The 22,411-nt window shown below is 52.9% G+C and overlaps 1 protein-coding gene across 2 annotated transcripts in view; it reads right to left on the minus strand.

Moving 5' to 3' along the window:
* The window catches only part of PPP6R2 (protein phosphatase 6 regulatory subunit 2), a 92,863-nt gene extending 71,034 nt beyond the window's left edge, over positions 1 to 21,829 (minus strand). The window contains exon 1 of one of the 2 annotated variants that reach the window (XM_032182168.1): positions 21,752 to 21,829. The gene's annotated coding sequence lies outside the window, so the exon portion shown is untranslated. The remainder of the gene's footprint in view (positions 1 to 21,751) is intronic. The other variant, XM_032182179.1, reaches the window with a different exon arrangement.
* Between the last annotated feature and the right edge of the window lie 582 nt (positions 21,830 to 22,411).

Raw genomic sequence — 22,411 nt, forward strand, 5'->3', positions numbered from 1 at the left:
CATTTGGAGGCACGCATCCCTACATGAAAGGCGCAAATTAAAATAATCAGTCAAGAGAGAAAGTCCCGTTTGTGCAAAGCTTTGTTCTAAGCCAGCACAAGCTCACAGCGGTGCAGCTCTGTGCAATTCTCCATGAATATCCCACGAGCACGGCCACCTCCCCAGCTCTGCTCCCCGCGGTCTCTAAGGCAGCAGCAGGCTCCTGACAGATCCCCCAGCTCCTGCTGGGATCCACGCAGACAGCCCCAAAAGCACCTCAGCAAGCAGAGCCGTACGGGCACCTGAAAGAGCATTTCTGCTTCAGCAAGGGGAGAAAGAAGCCACGAGCAGCCCAGCTCCTGGACTGCCACCCTAAGCCCTCCCCATGAGTTCCTGCATGGGGATGACTTGTCGAGGGGCCTGCAGGACGCGCTGCGCCCACCCTTGTTTTGCAGGACAGTGCAGGACCAGAGGCACAAGTGCCACAGCACGAGGCCCAGTGCTGCCCATGTGTGGCTCAGTGCCTCTGTGGGAGCCTGGCACAGGCCAGCAGGCATCCCAAAAACTGCGGGGAAGCACAGCTCAGTCCCAGCCCCGTGACTGAATGTAACTAAAGCAGAAGCAGGCCTGCTGCTTGGCACCAAGAGAGCCTCCGAGGCTGCAGAGGTAACGCTCTCTGCTCTCTCCAGCCACCAACTTCCACCCAGAATGGGATTTTTTATTTTTTTTTTTTCATCACTCTCCTCTTAGCATCACTGAAACCCAGCGGAGAAGTAGAAGGCCAGAGCTCCTCTTGCAGCTCTGACGCTTTCACAGGGCTCCTTGCTCAGAGCAGGCAGGGCGAGGGAGCCGTAATTAAGCAGAGAACTCTCCCTGGGCTCCCCTGCTACTGTGGAAGCTGGAAAAAGTGATCAAACCTCACCCAGGCACCTGCAGTGCACCCTCCCCGCAGCGAATCCGCACCGCGGCTCCTCCTAAGTAACTACTGGCACTGGAGGGCACTTTATCTGCAAGAGGCATTGGAAGAGGAAAACACTGAGGAGAATTCAAATCCCTAGGTAAAAATAATAAAATTAACTCTTAAAAGATAACATGTAGGCAAAAGAGCCCAACCAGCCATTCTCATGGCTTTGGCAGAGCAAGAGGAGACTCCTGCTTTCCCCGCGTGTTCTGGTGGCACCTGGCAGCAGCAAGGTGTGAGCCCATGGAAGGACAGGCACATCGTGCTAATACTGTACAAAAACAGTTATTTTTAAAGAAATTAAAGTCTTACCACTGTTCTGTGTTGGTAACGCTCATGTAGTTGATCAGGAATACCAAACAAGATTCACTAAATTCAGCCTTTTGTATAACCTGCCACGTTCCTCATGACTTTGTTATTAAAGTTCAGATTTTAGCTACCCAAACAAAGAAAAACAGCATTTCTGCAGGGTATCTCCATAAAGAGGTAAACAGGGGGACAAGCAGTCGGGTAGCTTAATAAAAGCAGCAACAGCCACCAACAATCTGAGGCTCTGATCTGCTTCACCACCACTTGCATGCATTTTGGAATTCATTCAGCTCCTTCCCACCTGCTTTAAGATGGGATTATGATTTTTTTTTTCTGGTGATCAAAGGGGACAAAAAAAGAGGGAAGGACAGTACGTAGCAGTCAGCCTTGCCATTTTTCCTGGGGGATGCACCAAGTGAGCAGTACAAGCACTCTTTAACACCGGTGCCCATTCAGGGCATTTTTATACTGCCATGCATTTGCAACAAATCCCTGAAGTTTTGTTTTTTGAAATCAACTCTTCCCTAATTGTACATCTGTAAAGACAGTAACAGCAGGAATTCAGGGATAAAAGGGTGTGATGAGTATAAAATTGTCACTGAGAATAAAAAAAATCCAGCCAACAATCCTTGAGGCTCAACCTCAACTCAAGAAGTTCAATATTCCCATTGTCGCTGGTCCTAGCAGAAAACAAAGAGAGCAGCTTACAGCAACGAACCACCGCACAGTTAAAGGATACTTCAGGTAGTTACTGGCACGTGCTTAACGTCAGTGGTGCTGCCTTTTCAGGAGCAGTGTTACAATCACAGGGTGCCCCCTCCTCAAACTCCCACTGCCTCCTCGTGCCACATTCAGAAGCAGATTTTGCTCGCCGCAGATTTTCAGAGTGCCTGAAGCTTGACGGAAGTTGCAGAACTCAAAAACCAAAGCGAACTGCCTGCCCCCCCCGTTAACAGCACATGTTCAGGAGCAGAAGATTGCTGTCTCAGTGACGACTGAGCCCAAGGAGCCACGGACAAGACCCAGCGGCCAGCTGCACGTCGGCCCTCTCGGCACGGCCTTTGCGCTGCTCCCAAACGAGACCGAAGGCTGCCCGCTGCCTTAACCCACGGCCCGCTTGGTTTCAACACCTCCCCCAGACAGCAAACTGGACATTTCACATCTCTTTCAGCCCAGAGGGTAACTGGCAGCATCGGCAGCATTTCTGCAGCAATGGGACTGCCCAGGGTCCAGGGACAGCTACGTCACCGCAGTCCTGCGGCCAGCACTCGGTTTAATCTTTGATTAACTTTGTAATATTCTTGCACTTTTGTGATAACAGCGTTCCTCCGAGCAGCACAGGCCCTGCCATTTCCATTCTGGTTCTGCCCCCCAGGCCAGGGAGCCCCCTGCTCCCCCCGGCCCACCTCCAGCACAGCCTTAACAGCCCCCAGGAGCTCAGAGCACATCCCTTGTAAATTCAGGCTCAGAGCTTATTTTCCTCACCATCTGGACGTTTGCAAAACGATATGCAAATCATGAGATACATGAAGTGAGACTGGTAATTATAGACGTAACCGAGCCCGCTTGCTATTTTAGCCTTCTGGCCAGGCACCGTGCAATCTCTCAGAAGCTGACCCCTAACAAAACCAGCACGTTATGGCAGCAGAGCTCGCAGGAAATATTTTCTAAACTGTTAAGTACAACACAGGCTGAACGTGAAGTCATCACTTTTTTCTGAGTTAAAGACTTCAGAAATCCCGTCCACAAGGTCAGGCATGGCCAGACAACGAGCGCCAGCCGGGGACTCTGCAGGGCAGTTATTCATGGCAATAAACTGCCCAACAGCACTGAACTGTGGCACGGAAGAAAATCAAGGACAGCGTTTTACTGTCAAAAGCACTGGCTAGAAAGAAGCTAAAACCTACCAAAAAAATGCCTTGCAGTCATCTGGAAGGCCTCAAGCACCGGTCTGGTCTTTCTTACCTCACATCAGTAACACCAGAAGTGTCACAAGGAAGCCCAACGATTACAAGGCAGGGGACAGTCACTGCAACCAATTCTTCTCCTCCTGCCAACGTAACGCCCTGCTCATTCACACTCCCCAGCTGATGCTTTAAGTCAGCTCTAATCCATTTTAAGAAGCTGTCAAGCCACTCAGTAACTCAACAAGCTGCGGAGAGTTGCCAGTTTCATACATAACACCACTGTTACCTCACAGGAATTTATTTCTCGGTATTTTTATCTCTAAGATTTTCCCCAGATACTTGATAATTTGGGTTATCCCAAGTTTTTGACTGTGCCGCTTAAGTTGCCTAGAAGAGTCACAGCTTCCCCACAGAGGTGAGTCTCCAAAATCCAGTGTGCTGTGAAGTCCCAGGTCATCTCCGATGAAGCCCTCAGACAGATCCGAAGTCTTCGTGCCGTGACTGCTGCAGAAGGCAGGCAAAGCCACCGCCACCCTGGAGCCACGTCGCTGTGAAAAGGCAGGAGATGCTCTCAGGTCACCCCTGCCTACCCGAGCTCTCACTCCAGAAAACCCTAGGTCTCCAACCCAAACTGTTCTGTGCAGAACAGACGTGGACTAAAGCTCAACCAGGAGATAAAGCAATGGAGCAAGCGACCAGCGCACTTCAGCAGCAGCCCCAGCAGCCTCTAGTGGAAGAAGCCTCTGCGGGGGCTCAGCACGGCCACAGGCACTCCGTCGGGGAGATGCACAGCACTGAACCTGCTGACACAAAGCAGGCGGGCTAAACTTGCTCTGCTCAAACAGAATTCAAGTTTTTAGCTTAAATGCACAATACCCCTGGTGCTGCCATGCCAAAAAGCAGGCTTGCTAAATGCTGTAGGTACCACAGCACCGACGCACAGGCCCGTCGGAACAGGGCACATGGACAGAATGAAAAATGTCAGCAGAGCAACTAGAAAATCCCTCACTAGAAAGAAAATCCCTCTGAGCCCAGAGCTGACAACAGCTATTTCTGGAAGACCCCCAAACGAAGACCCTCACTACTTAGCCTGCTCCTGACTCAAGGCACAAAAGAAGCAACTTTAATGAAAGAGCTATAAGAGAACCACACAGCAGGCAGTCCAGAAGCAATTCTGATAGAACCTGGAAACACTGCGACTTCTGTGCTTTTTCACCATTTTATTTTCACCGTGTTATCATGCATCTCCCACACTCAGGCCTTGCTGCTAGGAGAGGTCAGAGCCTCTTCTCCTCAATTTTCCTCTTCCCTGTCTTTGGAAAAAAACAGGGTTGTCAACAGTTTCTATTTATGTGTTCAACAACACAAGAAACGACTTACGCTGGCCAGAGCAAGAGAGAAAAACACCTAAGAAATAATTTGATCTTGCACGAGTTATTTGCCCTGACCACGCTGAGCTCAGCACCAGCCTCCCAGCCCGTGCTGCCGCGCCTCCTGCCCTGCATGAGCGGTGCTGGTCCCAGGCTGGGTGCTGAGCAGGCAGGAAACGTGTGGTGAGGGAGCAAGCAGCAGAGCCGGGGCCATTTCGACCAATTTAGTGTCCAGGACCTCAGCAAGCGGTCACACAAAAGCCTGTGCCAGAAAGGTGCAAACTGCTCTGCACCCGCACCGATTCCAACCGCGCACGGGCTCCAAGCTACAGTCATGGCGTTTGTCTGTCCTCACCCAAAGGCAACGCAATCTGAATGTCATAATTCAGCATCCTTTTCACACACAGCAGCTGAACAGCCGTGAGGACTGCTCGACTGAACTGCTCCAGTCTTAAAAGGCTCATGGCAGGACTTACAAGAGCACACAGCTCCTAAGCCGGACTTCCCGGCAGCTCAGCGTGCTACTGCTGCATTTACATCCAGGAACCCGGGGCGTATTTTTCATTTTCAAGGCTCTTCACTTCTCCCCGCAAGTGCTTTTACAGGTAGAGCACCAACTTACTCATCAGATCTGCAGCTGAAAGGAAGTGAGCCTCACACTGCAGAGCGCTGAGCGCCTCGAGAGGTGCTTCACGCCGCCACACCAACTGCCGCACACCCCTCCGCCAAACAAAAGAAAGTGAAAATGTCCCCAGTAAAAATACCCTGCATAGCTTACACCTCCAGAATAGCACTCCTCATCTTGGGCTTGGCTTTGCATCTAAGAATTAAACAGCAAAATGTAAGAACGTCTTACTTCTACACAGGCATTTTAAGATGCTGTTGGAACCGATGATCCCGTGCCATCAGAGCACGACAGTACAGGCACAGCGCGGCAATTACAGAAAGCCCACGGAGAACACACCCAAAGCATGGTGCAGACAAGCAGGACACCTCTTTCTGAAGTCTTACTTTTGACATACGTCAGCTGCACGTGTGGCAAAAGCATCACTCCTGGAATTACTGAACCTGCAGTTGCTGCTCCTGGTGTGCTCGTTTCCCATCACCTCGCCGGGCGCTCAGGAGGAGATTCCCAGGTACACAGCCCATTATTTGCGTGCCACCTTCTCTGAAATCCAGCTTGCATAACAAGAGCTCCAAGAACATTTCTTTTTGTACTACCAGAGAAACAACTTTGCAGAGTAAATGGAAAAAGTGTCTAGTTCCAAACCCTCCAAGGCAGCTTTGGCAGCCCGCTGCTGACAAGTAGCACGCTCCAAGTCTTTGGGTCCATTGGAAGCTTGGAGGAGGAAAAAAATAGCACTGCTAAGCTGTTTGGTACCTATTAACAGACTTACTGGCTAACCAGCCAGAAGAAATGTGTCTGGCGAGCTCCTACAGTAACATGTTTTGCACCAACAAAAAGGCTGCAGAGCTCCTGGGCAGTCTTCCACGTCAGCCTAACTCGCCAGAAAGACTCAGCAATAAATAAGTTTGGTTAGTAAAGAGATGCCTGCTCTCACTTTTGCTCTGCCCCATTCTTCTGCTGTCACTAAGAAAGAAGCCCTTTCCAATCTGGAAAACATCGCCCCCACACCAAGTAACAGCCCTGAAGAGCGGCTGCCCGGTGCCCAGAGAGCCCCCCGAAGCCAGGCTGCCTCGGAGCTGCCCCAAGGGGCACGCCAGCCTAGGGGGGACAGGGGAAGGGGGACCTGGCATTTTGCTTGCAGCTGAAGCTGGGACAGAGCTGCCAACAAGCACAAGGCAGAGTTTCACTGCAGCCCGCCCCAGGGTCTCCAGCACTCCGCAGGTCAGCACAGAAGTTTGGCGTTTCTCCTCGAGCACTCGCAGCCACCCTCAGCTCCCCGTGCCGCCTGCTTCCAGCAGTATTTTAAACCGCATCCTCCTGCTGGAAACAAGTCCTATTTAGAAATTTTTCTAACGTCTCTAGAACAATTTTGGAACATCTCCGCCAGCCAGCACCAGGCACAGCACACAGCCACAGCAGTGATGTGCCTCTGGAGGGCAGCGACACGCACGGTCACTGAGGTGCTGTCCAAGAGGTGCTGAGCCCAGACCTCGGCCAGCACCACACAGCATCCTCCCACACTGCACAATGGGGCTGGCACAAAGGCCAAACACCACCAGTGCCACCCACAGATGCAAAAGTGTCCCTCGGCACCCCACAGCAGCAGCACACCGACGAGAAGCCACTGCGCCTGGTGGAAGGATTGGTCCCTGCCTGCTCCCTGTTCCAACACCCATTTTCCTCAGTTTCCCTTTGGCAGTCAGGTCAGGGTCCATTCAGGCAGAAATCACAACTCCCCCTTTTCTGGGAAGAGCATTTCCTATTCAGACAAACTTTAAATAAAGCCAGCAAGCACACGGGCTGCCATAGAAGCAGCTGATTCAATACCTTCCAAAGCTCCAGACTGATGCACAGTTAACTGGCGAGCCCCAGCACAGCCAAAGCTGGCTCCAGCAGCCAGGAGATACAAAACAAAAAAGCCACCAAGCTCAGTCCCCAGAGCTGGTGCTGATCTCTGGAAGGGGCACACAGCACCGGGGATGCACACCAGGAATGACTGAGGCCGTCAGCAAGCAGCAGGGCCAGCCCTCACCGCGCTGCAACCGCACCAGGTGCGTCGCTTCGGGGGCTGCACTGTGCCTGTGACAGGCACACCAACGGGGTCACGGGCGACTGGCAGCGGGTGCCAGGGCTCACACACGTGCATCCACTCCTGGGGACCTCTCATCCTGTCGCTGAGTTCCCCTGGGCCCATTTTACTGCTCCCCACGCGGGATTTGTTGCACTGCTGAGAAGCCCCCAGGGCATCTCTTCTCCAGGATCAGTCCCAGTAACACTCACATCGCACATGTTCCATATCAGCATCTCCGTGGCTCTCTGCTGGACTCTCCCAGCCATGAACACGACTCGCTTGTCCTCGGGACATGTCCCATGGCTCAGCTTCCTCCCACCTGCTGAGGTCCTGCTGCACAACCAGCAGGTCTGCTAACAGCATCCCCCAGCTGTCCCAAAACACGCTTCTGCTCATCCTTTCCACAGATACGCTGTGTTACTGGCCAAGGGCTGGGTGAGCGCATCGTGGAAAAAGGGAAGAATCACAGAATGGCTTGGGTTGGAAGGGACCTTAGAGCTCATCTAGCTCCAACCCCCTGCCATGGGCAGGGATGCCACCCACTAGATCAGGCTGCCCAAAGCCCCGTCCAGCCTGGCCTTGAGCACCTCCAGGGATGGGGCAGCCACAGCTTCTCTGGGATGGGGCAGCCACGGCTTCTCACCACCCTCACAGCGAAATTGCTCCATCACAGAAGGCCACCAGATGGATCAGGAATGATTTGCCCCTGGGGAAGCCCTGCTGGCTGTCTCAGATCACCTCCTTGTCCTGCACTTGCCTTGACATTGTCCCCAGGAGGATCTTGCCAGGCTCAGAGGTGAGGCTCACCAGCCTGTAGATCCTTGGGTTCTCTTCCCACCCTTTTTAGAAACGGGAGTGATGTTTCCCTTTTTCCAGTCACTGGGGACTTCAACCGGCTCCCATGATTTTTCAAATACGATGGAGAGAGGCTTGGGGACTACATCAGCCAGTTCCCTCAGGCCCCTGGGAGGCACAGCATCGGGTCCCATGGACTTGTAGCTGTTCAGTTGTGTCAGGAGGTCCCGGACCTGCTCCTTGCTTACAGCACGAGGGGCTCTGCTCCCTCCAGCCCTGCCAAGACGTTTGGGGTCTCAAGAGACGTGGGAAGCCTGACCACCAGTGAAGCTGTTGTTAAGTCCTGCTGCCTTCTCCATGTGTGTTACCAGTCCTGTCTTCATTTGTCAGAGGCAATACGCTCTCCTTGGTCTTTCTTTTGTGACCAATGTACCTGCAGAACCCTTCTTGTTATTCTTTGCCTCCCTCACCACGTTTAATTCCATCCGTGCCTTGGCCTTCCTGACCCCATCCCTGCCCATCCGGACAGCATTTCTGCCCTCTTCCCAGGGCACACAGCCCTGCTTCCACCACCTGTGCAGTTCCTTCTGCCTAAATTTGAGCAGTAGACCCTTGCTCAGCCATGCCTGCTTCCTACCCTCCCTGCCTGATTTACCACATATGGGAACAGAGAGCTCCTGTGCCCTAAGAAAAATGTCCTTAAAGAGCTGCCAGCTCTGACCAGATCCTGCGTCCCCCCTAAGGACCATGTCCCACGGGATCTCATCCACCAACTCTCTGAGCAGCTGGACGTTTGCTTTTCTAAAGAATCCAGCTTGAGAAGACGCTTGTGGTCTTCCCAGGGCTGCACAATGCAGCGCTGCACGGGAGGTGACCAGAAGAGAGTTACTTGCTTAAGAGCAGGACAAGGAACCAGTTGTTAGTGCAATTTTTCAAAACCAGCTGAGAAACAGAGCCCAGACCCAGCAAGCAGCTCCTCCCAACCACCAGCTGTATGGAAGGATTTTAGCTGGGTCTGACTGGTCCTTCCTTGCTCTCTCAGTGCTCATCTCCAGGATGAAACAGCGCTGATAGAAACGTTTCCTTATTCACAGTATAATATAGTGAAGATTACATCCGTGATCTGCACTGCTTGCCCCGACTGCATTCATACCAGGCATGAAGTGAAAAAAAAAAAAAAAAAAAAAACAGAAAATGAGAAGTTTGCTAAGTAAACAAACGCTATGGCACCTGAAGGGAGTTTTTCGGATTAGTGTGATTTTATCCCTGAGAGGTCAGTGGGTCTCCAGATAAACTGAGCTGGCACTGATGGTTTCCTGCCGTACCCAGCAAGTACTGGAGCTGCTGAAGCCCACCGCTACGTGGAAACCAAGCAAATTCCTCTCAGGCAGCCACCTCCCACCTTGCCACCAGCTGCACTTCTGTGCTGCAGCTGTCCACGGAGCCACAAGAAGGCAACGTGAAAGAGAGAAAATTAAAGGCAAGAAATACCTAAAGCTTCCTCGCCAGCCTCCTCCTTCCCATCTAGTCTGTAACTTGGAAAACCTCAGTCTTCATAAATATGCTCCAAATTCAAACCGGTGGCATGCCTGCCCTTCGTAATCACGCTATCTTCAGCAGGGAGAGGAAATCCACCCTTCTGATGGAGGAGCCCTTCCTACCCGACACATGGGGTTCGTTCTCCTTTGGGATATCCTTGCAGACACCCTCTGAAAACCGAGCCTTGGCAGGCTTCATTTTGCCCCCCCCACAAGCAGCAGATCTCCTGTGTCACACCAACCCAGTACAGCCGTTATGGCAGGTTACCTGACGTGCTCCACGTGCTCTCACGCCTGATGCTAACATGGGCAGGCATTATTTTACGTATGGCATGTTGCAAGCAGTAAGGCACTAGGCATAAGAGCAAGATAGAAATCTGTCTTCTACAGGTATGCAGAGCCTTAATCTCCCAAGATCAAAAACATTTAGGCAAATCTGTACTTACCCTAGTGCTACACTGAAACTGAAGCTTCCTACTACACTGGAAGACTGAGCACAAAGCCCTGAGAAAAACAGAAAGCGAGGGTTGGTTACAGCCTGTGAGACACACACAGCTCACACAGCAACCTGAGGTAGGCCTCAGGTGCAAGAACACAGCTTTTGTAAGCAACAGCTGCAATAAATTAAGGAATTAAGATGAAATGAGCAGCTGTCCCTAATAGGGTAGTCTGGATGAGTCCAAAGCAGCCTTCTCTGCTCCCAAGTTAGCTCTGTGCCATCAGCCCATCCCTGCTAGAACAGCCAGCTGCAGGTTTAGTGACAGCGGTGCCGAGAGACATTATCCATGAAGGTTCTCTGTAAAACCCTGCAAGAGTCATCACCGCACCTCCAGGGCTCCTTGTGGCTGCAGAACGTGAATAAAACCTCTCTTTTAACATCAGAAATCTCCATAAGCACATTTCTCACTCAGCACTCTTCTCCTTGTGCCCTACTCTCACCCATTTTCCCAACCCCGCTGACAGGCAGCGATCAGGAGGCAAAGCAGGAGGAACGAGAGCCCTCGGAGCTGACGAAGGCTCCAGCCGCTGCAATTTCTGCCAAGCTCTGGCTGAGCCTGTACACAGCAAAGTCTCACCACCAGAAAGCACTCAGGCATTGTAACCTTTGTCACCTCCTACAACTGAGCACACAGCGTTATTGATCGACTCTGTTGTACTGGGTTAGCTCTGCAGTTAGCCATTGACTCAGTGCTGGGATAACTAGCACTTAAAACCTTGCATCTCATGCCATGTGCTCACCAGGCAGTTGTTGTTGTTGTTGTTAAGAAGCACTTGGTTTATTAGTTTATCACTGATTTATTGCTTCATCTTCCTTCCACTCCCTCCAAGTCAGATGATCTCCAAAGGTGAACAGTCAGCAGTTTCTGTTCCGTTCAGGTGAAGGATGCGTCTCTGGTTAAACACCCCAAGGACTGTGCCTGTGGGCCCCTTCCCCAGCAGAAGGGCAGCGAAGCTTTGCTGGAAGGCCGGCCGGGGTCCTGGGGAGCGGGATCACACTCCTGCAGCGAGTGCACCCCTCTGCTTCTGTCCCCAAGGTTCAGCTGCTCTGGGAGGGACAGGACAGGTCAGGGTCCTGCTGAGCGCACCCAGCACCTCCTGGGTACCACAGCCACGTCTCCCAGCAGAGCTTTTTTTTTTTTTGACATCCTCCACCCGGGACCCATCCCCAGCCCAGGGCCCCAAGGCGCTGCCTCCTTCGGCCCCACGAGGCCATGACTTCGCCCTGACCCAGGAGGCGGCCGCCTTTCCGCGGGACCGCCCAGCCCCAGCTGCTGATGTGCAAACACGAAGACACGCGTGGAGCTATCAGATAAAAAACACTCCCAAGCAGAGCAGCAGCTCAGCAGCAAGCCAGGAGCCTGCCTCTGCTTTCCTCTTCTGAACTAGCAATAGGAATCCCTTCTTTTTTTTTTTGTAGCACCTAACTGGGGGATGAAAGAGACCGTGCCTACACTCCTCGGACACAAGCAGTAAATGCCAAGCTGCAGCAGCCTGGTGTACCAGCACAGCGAGCCATTTCTATTCCTTTAAATAAAAAACTGCTGCAGGCAAAACATGATGAAGGCTGTCTGTTGAACAAATATGCACCCGAAATTAAGAGTTACTTCTAATTATTTTACGCTTCTGAAGTTCCTAATAAAAAGATGCTATCAAGAAGTACTTTGTTTTGAAGATCAGCTTTATCCCCACCTAGCATCTAGCTAAACAGCCCAGCATCTAGCTAAATCGTTGCCCTACCCCATGCTAAGGACAAAGTTTGCACAGCTTTTTTAAATGTTGCATTTTTAATGAAATTCAACACACCCAGACACTGAAGAAACTGCTATGCTTCCAAAAAATGCAGAAAAACTAGCCACAAAAATACACCAAAGTCAGTGTGAACATAATTGCACAGAAAAAAAGGCTTTTTTTTCTAGGTCAGCCGAAAGCCTGTGGAACTGAGCACACCAAGTATGGGGCTCCCCAGCCTAACAGCGTCCCTCCATCTGTAAGGGCACGGCCAGCTCGGAGCTGCCAGCCCCCACTGCTCTCCGTCCCTGACCATTTCACACTCTTACAGGACCAAGTCATCCTGGAGCCTGGCCCCCCGTGAAGTCAGCGAGCAGGGGCAGCCTTTCCAAGTCACCCCACAGGGATTTTCAGTGCTTCACTTTAAAGATTACCCTTTACGTGTAAGATTTGCAATTCAATTTGAATATTACAAAGCCAGCACTCAATTGCTGTTAAACAAGCGCAACAAAACCACGGGGGTTTTAAATGCCACTTTGCATCTCTTGCAGGACTCTGCAGCCACTCCACCCCGCGCTCCCTTGCCTGCTTACCTGAGTGAACGAGACTTGGATGCCACTCAGACTTCTAAGCAACAAACTGAGCTCTTCCTGATCACCTTCAGAAGTCGTTGGCTACATCATCTCAAAACCAAGATGCTGGTGTTCTCCAGCCAGGAACATTTTACAGACAATCTGCTGTGCAGATCCAAGTCCTGCACTGATCCGGACCCTGGGCATTTTCTCCTCGCTGCACCCCCAGAACAAGCCAGCAGCACAGCACGCCGTTCAGACTGCTGACGGTGAAACAGCAGCATTTGCAAATAAAAGATTTCCTGTTGTGCTTTTCAAGAAGATCAAGAGCTGTAGGTTTCAGACGCTCCTATTTCATCAGGACCACAACGTCCTCAACCAAGCGAGACAAACCACTGCCTGCATTACTCTGCTGGTCCCCAACACAAGTCCAAAGCGGCACAGCCACACTCGTGCCTCCGCTGCAGCTTTCCCAGAATATTCCCATGTCCGGCTGTTCTACCAAACCACACAAACAAGGCACCACACTGCTTTTCAGAACTGTAACTACTCAGTGCCCTAAAACAGGTCATTAAACGTGCATCTTCATTTCCTTAATCGCTTGGGGTATCACATGGGCACCGTCCACACAAGGAACTCAATCCAAGCATCTCTGCAGTTACAATAAATATTACAACACTTAAAAATCTTCCATACGATAACAGACCACCAATCTGTTTTCCCATTGAACAGCACCACTTCAGTGTATTTACGAGCTTTATGTCATGAGACATCTTGAAAGGAAAACGATCGTTTGGAAGTTTCAGACCCACCCTTTTGGCGTTTACTCGGACAAACAAGCTTTGGAGCTCAGCTTGCTCGTCAAATGGCAAACCGGAATCATGCGCTGGCGATTCTGCTGCAGTTTGCCATGTATTCAAGGCTGCACTGATGAAAAAAGTCGTTTTTCCTTTTCCATGCACTACTAGCAGAATGAGAACTCAGCTGGATCGTTCCCCGACTGGCTCACAGCACGGCTGCACAAATGCTTGCGCCAGCAAGGCGTGAGGGCAGAGAAGCGAAGAATGGGGATGAGCAGCAAGAAAGGGACAGCCTTCCAGCGCTGCTGCCAGCTTCAATGCACGTCAAACTGTGGCTTTAAGCTCCAGTTTCAAGCAGTTCACGTTGCAACTCAACAGCCTTAAACATGACCAAAAGCACTAATGAAAAGCACAGGTTCTGCAACAGGAAGGGTGATAACTTCAAGTGGCTTTAAAGAGCGATATCTGTTTTTCCAAGTTTAATAAATTCTAGGGTTTGTTTTCTTTTCCCACAGTTTATACATCGGCCTTGCGCAGAAGATCAGCAGTAAACACGCTCAGCCTGTAAAATCCCTCAGAGAACACAGACTGGGGTAGCTGCAGGAACAGGGCAGCATCTCAGTGACCATCCCAGCTGCAGTAAAGCCTCGTATTCAAGACTGCTCGGTGCTGCACCCAACTACACAGTTAGAAGTCATCTTTGAGATTCATTTACACGACACCAAGCTTGTTGGAATACCAACTCCACGTCCAGCAAAGCAGGCTACAGGCAGCAAAACCACTGCCCTGCTGCATTCCCCCCCTGCCGAGAGCCCTGAGCACCAGGAGCTGCAGCCACGCAGGCACCCGGCAGCACGGGGCTGTACCAGCGGGAGGCACACGGCTGGAGATGCCTTCGAGAGCACATTTTGTGTTCTACAAGTGGTCGGACTGAAGCCTTACCTTATGGTGCCACGTTAGGTAACATTCCTGCTGCTTCGGTGCGGGCCAGGGGAGCATCCTTGGTTTCGAATGGGAATCGGCATCACAGAGACAGCCTGGGGCAGTCGGCCCCAAAAGCAGGCACAGTCGGCTGGCTCAGGATTAGGTAAAGGGAAGCCACGAGGGGACCAGGGGAGAACAAGGTGCTGGGGGCACCTCTCAATTCCACCAGTAACTTCCACAGGTACCTGTGCTGCTCCCAGTACACGAAGGTGTCATCGAACGTCACACACAAACGTTTCCTCCTCTTACACAGGTGGAACACCCAGACACAAAGTCAAGCCTACTAACTCTTGGCCTAATTAATAACCAACACCAAGCTTCACAAGCTGTTTGCACACCAGAAATTGTGAACCAGGAATACATCTGGGCTTCCACACACCCTATCAGTTCCCCTTGCTGGTTTTTTTATATAGCAGATAACCCGGTCTTATTTTTCAGTCTTCTCTGCCATGCTGTTTTCTTTAAAGACACTTCAATATTGTCTCTACCGCTACCACACACAACGTTTCACCATCTCCAGGCACAGCACCCATTCCAACAACTACACTCTTATTTGGCTTGTTGTTCGCACATGGAGCTGAATTTCCAGAGACCTTCCAACAGCACTGCCTGCTCTTCTCCCATCTCTTCCCATCAGGCAGCAGGAGTTTAGATGGGCCCACACACACAAATTGTGATTTCCTTCCAGAAAGAAGTGCCTTTCATGTACCAAAACTTCAACACATGGGCCGATGGAAGACAATTTGTTTTTATCATGGGCTTTTGAGACTCTCCTGTTTCTCCAAACACTCGGTCTGCCATCAGTTTGTTAGCAGCTTGGTAAAATTCCTGCTTTTCCAAAATAGTACCCTCATGACTATGGCAGAGCCTACCAACTTTGGCTACACAACCATTTTTTCCCTCACATGACAAATTTCTGCCGTGACTGCCAAGTGATTTGGTTTCATTTCACAGATCCTTGGTAAAAACCCAGGTATACACTAAATATTTGTATTTGCTCTTCTCAGACTAAAATTAAATAGTTTTGTCCTTGGGAACTGTACCAATTCATCCCAGCGTTTTCTTCCAGGTATTTTAAAAACCAGCACTTGTAAGCTCACTTCAACAGAGTTAAAACTTTACTCAAGAAAATAGGAGTCAAAGTGGTGAGGCCTTTTCTGTGAGATGGAAAAGACAAAACATTCCTCAGCAGCACTGCTGTCTGCAGCAGAGGGGAAAGGCAGACCTGGGGGTCACGCACACACTTGGTACTGGATAAAAGCCGCCACGCTGAAAGAACTGCAGATATTAGCACTGATTATTTGAAAGGGTGACTTTACAGTGACTACGATTAACTAAAAACAAAGATGACAGAAGCATCAGGAAAAGCAGAAGTAATGAAATTAGCTGCCTGTTTTGTAAGAGGAAACAGTGGGTACAGCGTAACATGGATGGAAAGCAAACACGCATTTATTCCTGGCGCTGCATCCCTAAAACATTAAGCACTTCTCTGCAAAATTCAGCATCCTCAGATGACTTATTTTTGTAAACAACTCTGCCACCTCAGCCCCAAGTCTGTACAAAACCCAGATGCGTGTAACAGTCCCATGACTGGTCACACTTAAATGGTCTTTAGAAAAGGAGCAAGATTCTTGTTTATGTTTACTGGAACAGCGATGCCAAACTTCTGTACGTCTCAGGGTCCTCTCCCCGCTACCAATGCAGAGGCGTGGAGAAGTGCTGCCTTCTGCAGCACGGAGCTCACTGTTTGTTTATGACCCCAACCCATCAGACAACCACAGGATATAGCTACTGTGCTGGCTAGCACCTGTAGGTCTCAGCCAGAACCTTGAAATCCAACTGTGCTGGTCGTGCAGATGACAAAAACTTCAGCTTGCACTGGTCTCAAGCAGGTCACCAGGTGCTCCGAATTATTTAAAGACTCTGCTTTCCACCTCAAACTCATCAGCCAGCTGTGAAAGAGGAAGAAGACTCACCAAGCAGAGCTAAGGGCACAGCACGTTGCAAAACATACCCAAGGCCACATTAACCTTACAATCCATCACGGGCAAGGAGGCAACCTCGGTGAGACGAGGAGAGCCCCATCAGGACCTCTGCCCAGCGAGTCTGATCTTCTGGAATTGGATCTGCCTCACCTAGCTTGTAGATATTTATGCTATCGATGACTAATCTGAATTAGTCACCCAAACTCCCGCTGCTGTAGGAGAGAAATGAGCGCTTCTACAGCAAAACTATTTCAGACTTTTGCATCAGAAGAAAATAAGCATCTGTTTCTCTCCATTGACTAAAAAAAGGAACCCTAAACGGTTACCTCAGATGTAGGCATTTACATCAGAGAGATCTGAGCTTCAGGGACAAGTCTCCAATCCCCTGAAAACGAAGGCAGAGTCTGAAAAACAACGTTATAGAAAAGCAGCTTAGAAAGCCACGGGAGAAAACAAAAGCCACCAACAGGATGTAGCATACACCATGGACAATGCAACATTAAAAAGTGATATAGTAAAGGACTGCGAGGAGGCCTAAGTAACAAAAACCAACTGAGCCCTAAGAAAAGCAATCACCCACGCTAAAAGAACTAGAAAAGGGTAACGTGCAATAGAACCAAGCTGAAATCTGGTATTTAGGATCTTCTCATTTGATAAACAGAGAGCTGGCTGGGCATCTGTTGGCCAGCACCTGGATGCTCTATAGCTCAGGAGCTGAAGTCTCAGGACTCTGAGGATGACCCGATATGGCACCTGCTATGCTCAGTCTGATTTAATCCCAGCCTTCCCTCACACCACCACAGCCCCTTCCCATTTAGCAGTCTGCCAGCAGGGCAGCAGTGCTCAGTCCCTATGGTGCTGAGTACCCGGAGTACAATAAGGGAGCAGAAATTGAGCAGGAGGAGCAGTCCTGACAGCGCAGCTCCCTGGAAGCACGGGACAAAGCAGGAGCAGCCACACTGCAAACTCAGATCAGTTAAATGGGAACCACACCTTATTCAAATGCAGACAGAGACCTGCTCTGCCCTCCTCTCCCTCCCAGGTCGGCTTCCCGCATCCTCCCGTGTGTCAGCACTGCTTGTGCAACTGCACATCGAGCTGCTCGTGGGAGCTGATCCAGCTGAAAGCTCCTCACTTGGAGCAGCGCTGGCGTTCAGCGGCAGCACAAGTGTTAATGCCAACACACGGCAGCCTGGGCCGGGGCCAGCTCGCAGGGCCTCAGAGCTGCACCCTTGTCCTCTGGCTTGGGGAGGCAGAGAGTTGTCAACCTGACTGCTTGCAGTCTCTGTTATCCTTCTAAAAAGTGGGAATCGGTCTTAAAAGAGAAGGATCACAGTAAATGGGATGCCAGAGGATCCTCCAAAGGAACAAAATGAAACGGTAAATGGCTGCAGAAACATGGCCTGCCTTGTGCCACCCCGCCCTGTGCACATGGAGCTGGGAAGCTGGAACAGCCCCAGGTTCCACGAGACCATCGGGAACGAAGAGCAAGGGGGAGAAAGGAAGGGAGAACACGGCAGGGAATGCACGGCATCATCAGGAAACGTGAGGGCATACCCATCACACGCGCTGTCTGTTAACATAAGTCTACCAGGGAAAAATTAAAGACAAAATTGAAACTGAAACATGTTCTATTGCCTTCTTCCTGCCGCAGGCTGCAGCAGGAACGGCCACCTCCACCGCCACAGTCTTTGCACCCTTTTGTGCTTTCCCCTCAGCGAGCAGTGCTGATGCCTGCTCTGCTGCTGCTGCTCCCGATTCTGCCACAGAAAATCAAAATCAAAGTGACAAAATGTTTACCAGTGTCACTGCGAGCCACGACGTTCTGAACAGCAGCAAACTGCAGAAATGAAAAGAGGAAAAAAGCCTACAACAGGCACGAGAGGAAGAGCAGCAGAGTCGTTTGCCAACCCAACAAAAACCCTTGAATTCAAGGAATCAGGAATCAGTACGTTGGGAAAGTTTTTGCAAATCCTGTAGATGGCCAACCACCCCCACCAAAGCCGAGCTTGGTGGAAGTTTTATTTTGCCGAGGTAACGAAATGGCCCCAGCGCGGCCTGGCTGCCTGCAGGAGCTCCCTGAACTTTGCCATTTACCCATAATGTTATTTTCTCGTGCCTTCCGGCTTCCCTTCTGTACAGATAAGATTGTGTCAGAGCCGTGTCAGGACGCAGCGGTGAGAAATTCAGTGTTTGCCACGCTGGGGACAGGGCCCAGGGGAGCAGGGCAGCTGGCACCTCGCTCCCAACAGGGCCAGCGGCCGCCCCACGCGGGACGAGAAGTCCGGCAGGCACCAAGAAAGAGAAACAGAAAAAAACCTGGCAGCAGGCAGCAGCCCCAGCACAACAGCTGCAGAGCTTCCAGGCTCAGGCCGATGCTTTCAACTTCCTCCTCCTGCCACGACGTTCTTCTGAGCGAGCTCATCCCGCTCCTGCTGACAGCCCCTTCCCGACCCCTGCCAAAGCACGCTGTCGGCTGCACGCGGCCACCGGCAGCCCCTCGGGTTTCCCTCGGACCAAGTGGCATTAATAAGCAAAAAGCCAGAATGGTGCTGTCCAGATCCAGCCAGAGCTGTCGACCTGCAGCTCGCAGAGTGGGCTTGAGCCCCAGGCACACACAGGGCACTGCAGAGACCCGAGCTTCTTCACGCTGGCTGTAAAAGCTTCCTTCCCTGAGATAACTTCAACATTTCTCTGCCTGGATTTCCCCCCTGCCCGAGTTAACACGCAGGTAAAAATAGCCCAGGCACGTCAGGATAAAGTCAATATTGGTTATTGCTCTGCTGCCTGCCTTAGGACCAAAACAAGGCCCAGGGGGAGGGGAGGGAAGGAGCAAAGCGCAATGAAAGGAACAAGCGGCCCAGGAACACAGCCGCGGCCAGAAAAGCCAACATGCTTCTGCTTCTCATAATATTGAATCAGAGAGGACACCTCAGCTCCTTTGTTGCTACTACTGGTCACGGAGAGGCCACATTCTTCCCTGATCCTCACGTAAACCCGCTCACGTCTGTAGATCTCCCGTGAGAAGGAGGTAACAAACAGCCAAAGCGATCCCCCGGCCCATAAAAGATAATTAAGAACAGAACTGCCTTACCCTATAAATAGGGCCGGGAGTGCACGACTGCTCCTCTGCACTGCAGCTCCATATTTGACTGCCTAGATGGGAGCCGACATCGCTCCGGAGCACGGCCTCTTACCTCTGCTCCCCGCAATTAGTGCTCCACCAAGCTCCCACCACCAGCAACAAGACCTCCCCCAGGTGCTCCTCCCTGCGAAGCTCCCGGGCTGCCAACACTCAGCTCCTGCTTCGCTCCCCACCTCCCTGACCTCAACTGTTCTTCCCGTGTCACTTACACCCAAGTTTCCCTGTTATTCTCGTCATTCTACTATTGTTTCAGCAGCATTTACTCTAACGAGGCTCTCTCCTCTTTCTCGGCATTCCAGTTCACCCGTTTTTACGGCCGAGCTTATTAGGCTGCTCTAGCTGCTGCCCTTCAGGCACTGACACTTCAGACTCCAAGCCACTGTGTTAAGAAAACACACTGCTTGATTATGCATGTGGAGTCACTCTCCCCAACGTATAATCTGCAGCTTTTACCCTTACACCTCTACAGACCTCTTTAGCAGCAGCAGGGAACACGAAAGCCCGTCCTCCCTCTCCCCAAACACAGCACCTTCGGTCGCCCAAGCTCTGTGGTGCTCAGGACAGAGCAGCGCTTTTGGTTTCTCTTTGGCACCTCAGCTGGCAGCCGATAAAAGCAAGGAGCAGGCATGTGAGGAAGGGCTCCTTCCAGCCAGCACAGCCCTGCGAAGAGGAGGAGAAGCCCGTCCATCGAGCTGCTTCCTCCTGGAGCTCAGGACTGCACAACCTGGGGACAGCGAGGCCCCAGCTCATCCCAGCTGAGTCCTGAGCAGCAAGCCCTGAGCCGGGGAGACCCCAAAGCGCCGCCTGTCCCCTGCAGCCCCACAGGCACCCCCTGCTCTTTACCATCCCCTCACAAGGGAGCAGGGCAGAAGGGCTGTGACACTGCTGACAGTACCCTGCCGCGTCCTACGGGCGACTCAAACCCACGGTCTGAGGGTGCTCAAATATTAGTAGGGTAACGAGATACGGGGCTGCAGATAGCTCGCTTTATCGTCCATTTGAACATGGCACTCTCCGATTTCTGAACTATGAACTTAAAACTCCAGCCCGTCCCTATGGCAGTGTTATGGTTCCATCAAGCACCGTGCTCAGAACGAGGGCATTTCGGAGCTCCCCGCCACCCCCGAGCAAACGCCCCATGCACAGCAGCTGCCTCCCAGGGGGGTGAAGCGGGCAGGAGCCCCCCAGCACCTCAAATCTGCCCCCTGCCCCCCTGCCCGACCCCGCTGTGCCACCGCCTCAGCTCCTCCCAGGAGCTGCCACACCACAACTTCCACCCCATTTCTGGCCAGGACGCTGTCCCCAGATTTGCAATGTAACACCCAGAACGTGCCAAAGGCCCCAGAAACGTCTGCACGACAGAGAGACGAAAATCAAAGCAGGCCTCCAGTTTCCAAGGGTTGTGTTCTTGCCCAGCCCTGGGTCATCCCCCGAGCAGGCGTTTATGGGCTCGCTCAGGGCCCTGCGGATCGTTTTACGCCCCTCCTGCGCGGCCCAAAATGTAACTTTGCTTACCATGATATCACCAGCCGTTGCTATGGAAATTGCTATACTACCATGCACTAGGGTGTTTTTTTTTTTTTAAACCACCGAAATATTTTGGCAGGCTGTTTGCCTCTAAGTGTCAGGATAACAAGGAAAATCATAAATGTTTCTTCTCCCGTCACCCTTAAAGCCGTGCGTTATTAAAAAGCAAAACCTGCCGGGCGGCAGCTACACGCTGGGCCCTGGACAGGCCCGAAATAGCAACTTTCCCCTTTCGCTTTGCAGAGAAAATAGATTACATCGGGAACAAGGCCTCGGCTTTGCGAATCACTGTTCTTGACGGGGAGATCAAGAGCCGAAAAGCACCTCGGGCCCTCCCAAGTTCTCTGCGCCTGTTTTTCACTTCCTAGTTGTTGTTGTTTTTTTTTGTGGTGCTGTTTTTTTTTCCTTTTTTTCTTTTTTTCTTTTTTTTTTTTTTTTGAAGCGCTGCAAAACAAGGCCCTGGCTTTCCGAAGGGACCCCCTGAGGGCAGCGGCCCCCCCCCCTGCGGGACCCCGCAACGGGACGGCGGCACCGGGACAGCACCGGGGGGCTCCCCCCGACCCCACAGCACCCCCCTGACCCCACAGCAACCCCCAAATCCCCCCTTGTCCCCCTCAGACCCCGCTGTGCTCGGCCGCGGGCAGGGCCGGCGGGGAGGGCTCGGGTCAGGGCCTGCAACGGGGCAGCCCCGGGGAAGTCCCGGGGGTCGCGGCACGGTGTGGGGGGGGCTCCCGGCGGCGTCGCGGGGCCCGGGCGGGGGTCGCGGTGTAGGCGGGTGAGGGGCAGGCCGCGCACCGCCCCCACCGGGCCCAGCGGGCCCGAGCCCTCCACGGGAGCCTCCGTGAAGGCGGCGGAGGTGGAGGGAGGTGAGGGGGGTGCGGGGAGGGGGGGGGCGCGGCCCGGCCCCGGTGTCGGTGACAGCTCGGCGGTGGGCCCGGCCGCGGGTCTCACCTGCTGGGGTCCGGCCCTGCCGTCCAGCCCCTGGCGGGGCCGCTGTGGCGCTGCCTGGCTGCGAGGCCCCGCGGCGAGGCGGGCATGGGCCGCGGCCGAGGCGGGGGCGCGGCGGCGGCCGGGGCTGCGCTGACAGCGGGCGGCGGGCGCGGGCGCTCCGGCGGCCTCCAAAATGGCGGCGGCCCCGCTGCTGCCCAGCGCCCAGAGAGGGGGGGGGGAAGAGGGCGGGAGGGCGGGGGCGGGGGGCGGGGCCAAAGGGGGAGGGGAGGGAAGGGGAGGGAGGGGCGGGGAGGGAGAGGGGGCGGGGCCGGGAGAGGGGCGGGGAGGGAGGGAGGGAGGGAGGGAGAGGGGAGGGGAGGGGGGAGAGGGGAGGGGAGGGGGGGAAATGGGATGGGGGGGCGAGAGGGGATGGGAGGGGGTGGGGGGGCACAGCCTGAGGGGGGGGGCACAGGGAGAGGGGATGGGGAGGGAACAGGGTGAGGGGATGGGGGGGGGCACGGAATGATGGGGGGAGACGGGGGGAGGGGGGAGTGAGGGGATGGGGGGGGTCACAGCCATGAAGGGGGTCACAGGGGGAGGGGGTGGGAGGATGGGGGGGCACGGGGTGAGGGGGGAGTCAGGGCATGGGGGGTGCACGGGGTGAGGGGGGAGTGAGGGGAT

Source organism: Aythya fuligula, chromosome 1, assembly GCF_009819795.1.
Source record: "Aythya fuligula isolate bAytFul2 chromosome 1, bAytFul2.pri, whole genome shotgun sequence".
Classification (NCBI taxonomy): Eukaryota; Metazoa; Chordata; class Aves; order Anseriformes; family Anatidae; genus Aythya; species Aythya fuligula.